The following is an 8300-nucleotide window of genomic DNA, read 5'->3' on the forward strand; positions in this document are numbered from 1 at the left end:
CAGTGTGCCCATTAGTGCTGTATGTGCCTTTCCAGTTCTAATATCTCTAAGGTCAATTATATTCCACTCGAAGTTTTCCAAATTTTGAAATAACTCTGCTAATCTAACTGCACTTGAGAAGGTACTTGTGTTCAACATTGTGCAGGACAGATAACCACAGGTCAGTTAGAGCTACAGTATAGATACCAAGGGATGAATGCCATAGGCAAGGATGGCAGTGGATCGATAAAGTCACAAAATTTGAAAGTTCACTCACATAAAGTGAAACCAGATCCCACAGAATAGGGTTAGTTGCATATTATTGGCAGAAGCCTTTGACCTAGCGTGCACATAAAATAATAACTCAAAAATTATGAATGGTGATGATTTGCTGGTATCTAAAGCTAATATGGAGGGATACAACAGGACGTATGAATTGTGTTAAAAAAAATGCCAGGCCTGCGCAGAAGACGGAGCACAGTCACAGCAAAAACCAGAATAGCGGCCTTTCAAAGCCTTTCAAAACACTCATTGGGTAACTACTGCAAGCAAAGATGCATGATACCCACTAGGGTACTAATAATAAAATTTCTTGGGTAGTAAGTCGACATTCACTATGCTATTTTTCGTCATTTTTCTGAGAAGCGTGTATCCGCTAAACACTTGCAAAGAATTTTGAGCCAATTGTTCATGCAGTGGCTGAGTACGATGAGGAATAATAGCTGAAGTGGGTCTGTGCCACAGTTAATAGGGGAACAAGAACAAACTTTTGTAATTGGTTGTAGTATTGGATGACCCCCTCGTTACACTATTCGCATTGTGCGGCGACTGGTTGTTCTTTTGCTGTTTTAAAACGCTTTGAAAGTCGTATTAACGGGATTGCTTTTCCGACATTAAGCCTTCCTAAGGCAAGTTTGCCAACAAGTCCTAAGCACCGGTGTGGCTCAGTGGTGGAATACTGGGCTGGCACCCAGCGGACCCAGGTTCGAGCCATACTGTGTCATTGGTGGTAGGTTTAATTTCGAGCGATGTGGTTAAGGACACCGATGGCAGTGGCGGACAACTGCACGTGACCCGAGTTGTGATGACATAACAGCTTTCACTGTAAAAAGTATTGAACTTTTCTGATAGCTCGCCAACTACCAGAAGGAGCGGGCTGCAGCTACTAATTCCACATAGTGGCAAGTTTCAACCAGAACTGTCATTAGCCCTGTTTCACTCTGACCTTTGGTTTGCACGCTACAGCCGCTAAAGTGAGCACATGGACAAGATTTTCTTTGAATTAGTGCCCAAATGGCAAAGAGCTGGAAGAATGATGTGTGTGTGTGTGAAGTACAGCTAAAATTTGGGAAAACTTTCACATAAAGATTTGGTTGCATCATGAAGCATACGGGGAGCATTATAGAAGTTGTACTCAGTGCTATGAGTGGTTCAAGCATTCTGATAATGACATAATGTAGATCGACAACGATGTCAAGCCTGGACGACATTGTACATAAACAGATAATAACCACGTTAAGAGTTCGTGCAGTGATTTGAGGATATCTCTATTGACTGTTGGAGAAATTTCTGACGAAGTGGGTGTTAGAATAGGTTAATGTCATGAAATTTCATTTTATTTTCTTTATTCCAAACATAAACTACATTGACAGATGCCATTTCCAAACAATACAGAAGGTCCTGGACAATACAAGAAGATACTTCCAGGCCATTAGTGCGTTCCAGGAAGCTTACCAAAAATGGAAGAAATGATTGCGACACTGTATTGCCAGTAGAGGGGAGTAGTTTGAGGGAAGCAATGCTTCAAATGTAGTACCACAAACAGTGAAAGTGTGAAAAACATTATTTTTTTAACACATTTCGTATGTGTATGCAACTTGTGGGAGTCGTTTCAAGTTTCATGAGTGCTCGTACACATGTGGGGATAAACAAAATGGCAGCTACCTTGGGTCAGAAAAACGAGTTGAAATTTCCCAATTTTCTGACGCACTTGGTTCATAAAAATCTGACTGTGGCAAGAAGTTACAAGGGTGTAGCAAAATATGTGGTACTTGAAATAATACATATGTTAATCTTGATAATTATGCTCCTTAGATGATTGGAACCAAGCCACCCAGGGGAATTGGCCAAGACTCGGGCAGATGATTTGATCTTGAGTACCTGGATTCATACTAGAAATTATGGCATCTGGTAGAATGAACAGTTATTCTTAATTATTAAATTGTCCACTTTTATTAGTCATCAAGAAACAGAAAAACGCATGCAATAAATCTGTGTTTTGCAACGTAAGAAATACGTTCTACGTAATGATTTTAAGGAGAAGTGAGGTACAATACACACTGAAGAGGCATTATATGCACTTTGTTGATGCTCTAGCTGATGACAAAATTATGGCTGAGCCATTTGTAATGGTTGGGCAGCTTTAATCACCCACTTGTTAAGTAACTTGCCATGTATGGCACCTTGTTGTCTTATTCCTCTAGCACACTATATAACCTGTGTTGATGTGGTTCCTTACCTTATACGACACCTGATTTGGATATTTTTGAAAAGCAGCTTCAAGCACAAGCATGGCCCTGTAGTAAAACACTTGACTGCCACGTGGATTGCCCAGATTAAAATCGCACACAATCTTAAACATTTCTTTCCTTATTGTGCATGCCAGCGGTAGACAGCTATGCAAAAACTATCAGCTGTTATCATATTCTCATAACTTTTCCTTTAAAATCATGAGCAATTTATAAAGCATGAAATTCAAGTGATCGACGTAGGGATGTTTCCACAGAAATGTGTATATTCCTGTCAAAGAGTGCCAGTATGGGATTCCCAAATGATAGCAGCACAATAGCATGCCAAGTTGCCGCATTATTTCATGGTTAATTTTTTAAAGGATGTAATATGAATCTTGTAAACACTTTTGATGGCTTAGTGCTTTGTTTTCTTCATTTGTTGTCAATAGTACCATTATTAATGCAATATTGGAAGTGCTAGTTGCATTCCCTCCTCACAAATTTGTAACTTGTTAGGTAGAAGCTTTTGAGGGTTTTGATTGTTTGTTATGAGTACTGTCAACTATCAAAAATATGCACAGTTGTGATTGTTGCTACCCTGTTATATAAATCCATGACTTGAAACAATGCACAAAGCAAGGTAGTGCTAAGAAGTTGGAGCTCATTAGCATAAAGTGCCCTCCTTCGTGGAGCATATTAGGCCGACCCAAACGAGAGGGATGATACTGCAGGTGACAAGAAAAGACATTGATGCCAGTACAAGATCTGATGCACTCTACATCTAAATGAAGCGCATACACATGCAGCGAGTGCTTTGATAAATCTTGTGCTACATTATTTCAAGTGTTCTGAAATGGGAATTGTGGTTCACTATGCATATACTGTGATTTGTGAGGATGGTGATTTGGGCTAGTTGGCATGGTAGCATGACAATTGATGGTAGTGCAAACAAAGGACATCAACAAAAGAAGCCACATTCAAGACATCACAGTGCTATGCGTTGTCTTAAATATGCCTTCTTTTACTGATGTCTTTTGTCTGCAATGATGAGAAAACACTAACAATGAACAGGCTAGTGTAGTGAAAGATATAGCAATGTATATAACAAGGCTGTTGTTTCCTTCTACTAACTGTTAAAGCCAACACTGTATCAATTGTAAGAGTACAATAAAATGAGATTGTTTTTCGTTGACTGGAGCTCTTTCGAAAGTTAAAAAAATAATCAAGCACTGCACATGAGAAACAGAGGTGGTTAAACACGAAGAAAAAAAGATACAGAAAGGAACTCGGGAAGGAAAATTAAGATTTCGCACATTGTGGCAATCTATTTCATGCAAAGTAGTCCATAATGATGATGCCTATGATACAATATTTGGCATTGAGCCAAGTGTCATTGCATGAATGAATGTGTTTTGATAAATCTAGCAGTTTCGTGCTCATCAAGGACTTACCAAAAACGTTAACTACACAGGAGTTCAGAGGGTAACTTATGGTCTGACACATCGGCACTAATCTTACAGCACAGCTGCCAGTTTCATCACAACAAAGTGCATGCTATGGTACAACAATGTGAAGATTGTTCATTAGCATATTCCTACGTGGTCGAGCAACACTTGAATGTAGCTTACCGAGTCATATGAAATGTTTATTATGACTTGCAAAAGTGGAGGCCACCCCGGAACCACAATTGGCATTAACCCAACATGACAGCTGTATTTTAAGTACACATATGTCAAGTTTACTACCTTTTAATCAGACTACAGTGCCGGCCCTACAGCCATAGTTAACATTACACTGATATGATGCCTGCATAGAACCTTTTTTCAAAAGCCGTCTCAAGACATGCCGTGGCTCTGTGGTAAAATACTTGACTGCTGTGCAGAATACCGGATTTTGATTCCTGCTAGTAGCCCAATTGTCATTCTTTGTATTATTTTGGTCAATGGTGCCAAAGCCAGATTTTATTTAAATTGCTCAAATTTAACTTGCCAATATTTATAAACTGTCATCACGTGCAACGCAAACCACAGTGTACCGGCTTATGCTGCCTGTGACTGGAAAAAAGGGTTTCATGACGTACATAACAGGACACTCATTGTATACATGTCATAACCAGACAGTCATGTTCGTCATATTGTCATTCCCCGCTGTGCCTTTTTCAGTTGTACCAAGTTAAGGAGGTGAGCTCGATAACAGCCAGATGCAGGCCTCTAGATAGATATAAATGCTCAAAGTGCCTTTGTTCTTTAAAGAAATGCTTTGCTTTTAAAAGGCTTTCTTACATAAAAAGAAAAGCTGCTCAAGCATGCCACTGACTTACCCAAGGTGAGCAAAAAGCAATCAAACATCTGAGAGACTGGAAGATGCGTTGAGTGAGTTACTAAAAGCACAGGTTTTGTGTATGAAGAAATATTTGTTTGTGGCACACTGTTTTGCTTATTGTCAATGATATTTACTGTTTGAAGTGAATAAATATGCACCATATGTAAAAAAATAGCCAGTTACAAATGAAAGTATTTATTTTAATTACATCTGCTATTTTCATTAGTGTTAGCTTTCAGCACCTTTCTGCTCTATTTCTCCCAACCCGCTCATAAAATCTTCAACATTGTTAGGCATATCACTGGTACAAGATTATTGGTTCCATTGGGCACCCCGTGCTGGACCACCATTATCTAGGTCTTCCTACTCCAAAAGTGTGTGTGTATGCCTTCTGTGTGTCTTCATTTTTAGTGCGCTATTACCATTCCACCTGGGTGTACTCCTAGTCAGCAAAATTAATGCATAAGTTATGAAGCATCAGAGGCAATAGAAAACAGCCACAATACGGTGTGGCACTTAAGGCAAACAAGCTGGCATATTGTTTCCTTTAAGCTGCCAAAACTGTTTTATATTAGGACGCTCATTGCTGAAAACCGCTTGCTAAAACCAATGTGTGTATTTCGCAACACCGCGCGATCTTTAAAAGTCTGAGTAAGAAGGAACATAGAAGGATGTGCTGCATATCGTGAAGCAAATGGCTCAGCTTTGTTGACATACTTTTGGAAGTTTTATTGAAAGTGATGTTATTTTGAATATTATAGGATAAATATTTTTGCTTAATCTTCTAATACAGATGCTGAATAATTGCCTTCATAGCTACAGATCGCTTAAAATTTAAAGCTTTCGTTGGAAGGAGTTTCAGTTCATGCAGTTTGCACTTTAATGCATACATGCAGTAATACACTTTTAGTACAAAACTTCCTGGAGTACAAATTGTTTTTAAAAAAGAATACTTTGCGCACCTACCATCCTTAATTCACTGGACAGTCGTTCTGTCAGATAGACTCATGGCGAGGAGAATGTCGACCATCCTGTGAAGGATCCTTTGAACAGAGCTCTTCAAGCGGCTTGCCGCCTCTCTCGCGCTTGTTTTATTGGCCTCACACCAGCGCGTACATAAGAAAAGTTCATTCCTAGAGAAGAAAATAACGCTGGTCTGGAGTATGACGCCAGGCGTTTACTTCAAAAAAAAAAAAAAGTTCACAGCAAGAGAGCACAAGCGCGTTACGCAAACGTAGCTTGAACTCACCAGATAAATGCGAGTTTCTGCAGATCGCGCGGGCACTCACGTGCGGTTGCTTGTAGTTGACGAGCACGTACGCGAAACACAAGTGCTCACGACAAGGCAGAAGTTTGCGTGCAGAAGGCGCCCACAACACAGTATTTCTTTTTCATTTTCCTTTTTCCTACAATACTTCCACTTCGTGATGTGCGGTACCTCGTCGTTCCTCGATGGCGTCCAAACGCGCTTAGACATCTCGACGGACGGGCAGGGCAGATCATAAGCCCTAATGTTCGGTGGTACAGTGCCTTAGCAGCATCACAGTCAAACTACAAACTAAACTGGCAACTCTTTCCGAGCTGCTCCTACCAGAAACAAAGGTGCACGGAGCGTCGTGTTTTCCTATATTGGCTTCCTTGAAGTGGCGACAACGCGCAGGCGCCGAACATGCCGCACGTAAAAATGCGCAGTCGGCGCGCACCACAGAGGAAGTTCCTCCGTGGCGCGCACTGAGTTGTTTTTTCCTCCATGTTTGGCCGGCGTGTTTCGCGGGCGCAACAGGGCGACGGCGCAACCTGGAAACGAGAGTACGGCGCGGAGGCCGTTGCTAGGCGCACGTCGTGGCGGCGTCCCTGCGAGAGTGTGACCAATAGCGCGCCGCTGCGGTTGCTATGCGTTGAACCTACTGCAGATTACAAATGCGCCGGCCGCGCATTGGAAGGAACGGCGGCGGCGGAGCAAGGCCGGAGAAACTCATGGCGGGGCGGACCCGGACGACACTCGATGCTGAAGGTAGCTTGACGTGTTCATCCCATCCTCGTCGCCAATATGGTGTTTGCGAAAGACGTAAGAAACACCGGCAGCACCACCGTATTAAAAAAAGACCCACTGATCTCCACAAAGACCTTTATTGTACGCACGGAGGAAGGAAAAAGGTAAGGAGAGGGCATGCCCAGCCGGCGCAGGGCGTAAAAAGTGTGGCGGAAATGACATTATGGCGGCCATATTCAGTAGGCACAATGGCGGCGTTGCTATGGTTACGTGTTGCGCAGTGGAGCTGGTCTAGCAGTGAGCGGCCGCGGCTGGCGGCGGAATGTGTGCCTCCCCAGGTCTCGTGCTGAGCTGTGGCGGACAATATCTGTGCTCTGCACCGCGTTATTGGTTACGCAGTGTTCTCCTGGCTGTTACATTACTCTTAGCAACGTTTACAAATCCCTTTGTCCATCACGGGGTTTCAACAGTGCGTAGAACAAGTGCATATCCATGTGTCGTGCGGCGGATGACGCGGATGAAGCAGTTAGTGTTCAGCGAAATTACGTTGGGCATCATGACGAAGCTGAATGACGACGAACGCCTTGCAGGTCAGTGACGGTTGAGCAGTGCTCCTGCTTGTGACAACGGACGGCGCTGTTGAGCCCAGCAAGACGCCGTGAGGACCATGTGCACATACGTAGTTTCGTGTTGTGTGTGTACAGTAACAACTTGCATGTGCGTATTAAAACACCTTTTCTGTTCCGCTTAATACACTCTCCACCAGCATTGCATGTAATCTCAACGTAACAGCAACCACGTTCAACTGTCACAAGCACCGTGCTCAGTCACCACGGTCGCAGAATGCTGACGCCGGTGATTTTCATGCGGAACACGGACACAGTGGCAGGACGCTGCGTCGGCCGCGTGGCGGAATGCAACCGTAGAAGGCGCACGACTGATCGTGTTGTCTGTACAGTTGCTGAATTAATGACGTGAAAGCACTCGCCGTTGTCAGTGCATCTAGCGCGCGTTCTCTCGTAGTTGCTTCGTTGTCGGTGAGCTGTTACTCCCTGTTATTACTCGGACGAAGCGATTTCGCTGAAGGTGTCCCGCTGGCTCAGAGTGATGAGCCCAGTTCCATTAGTTTCGGATCGTCACGACACACGCGCTGCGCAGCCCACGTGCTTTCCGAGCCGGAGAGGGAGTCGCGCCTTCTGCGTCGCATTCATATGTAAACAAGAGAGGAGAATTTGCCTACTCAATATGGCCGACTTCCGGCTTCATCGCGGCTTCACAACGAGTGACGTCAGGGCCTCTCCTTACCTTTTCCTTCCTCCGTGATTGTACGCAACACATCGAATATATATATAAAGAACAGACGCGCCCCCTGGGGGTGAAAGAACACAAAGTAAAAACCGAAACTGAATATAACATAGCCCTTAGACACGGCGTTTTCTACAAGGTCGCGACATTTATTTTTCAAGTTTTTTTTTGTTATTCAAGACAAATCTACG

The 8300-nt window shown here is 43.2% G+C and overlaps 1 long non-coding RNA gene across 1 annotated transcript; it reads right to left on the minus strand.

The window, feature by feature from the left end:
* Positions 1-1573: 1573 nt before the first annotated feature.
* On the minus strand, positions 1574-6706 carry LOC119167748 (uncharacterized). The gene is made up of 3 exons (XR_005109287.2): positions 6061-6706; positions 5778-5944; positions 1574-2139 (listed from the first exon to the last, which is right to left on the minus strand). It is a non-coding gene; the product is annotated as an uncharacterized LOC119167748 (long non-coding RNA).
* Between the last annotated feature and the right edge of the window lie 1594 nt (positions 6707-8300).

Source organism: Rhipicephalus microplus, chromosome 6 (assembly GCF_043290135.1).
Source record: "Rhipicephalus microplus isolate Deutch F79 chromosome 6, USDA_Rmic, whole genome shotgun sequence".
In the NCBI taxonomy this organism is placed as follows: Eukaryota; Metazoa; Arthropoda; class Arachnida; order Ixodida; family Ixodidae; genus Rhipicephalus; species Rhipicephalus microplus.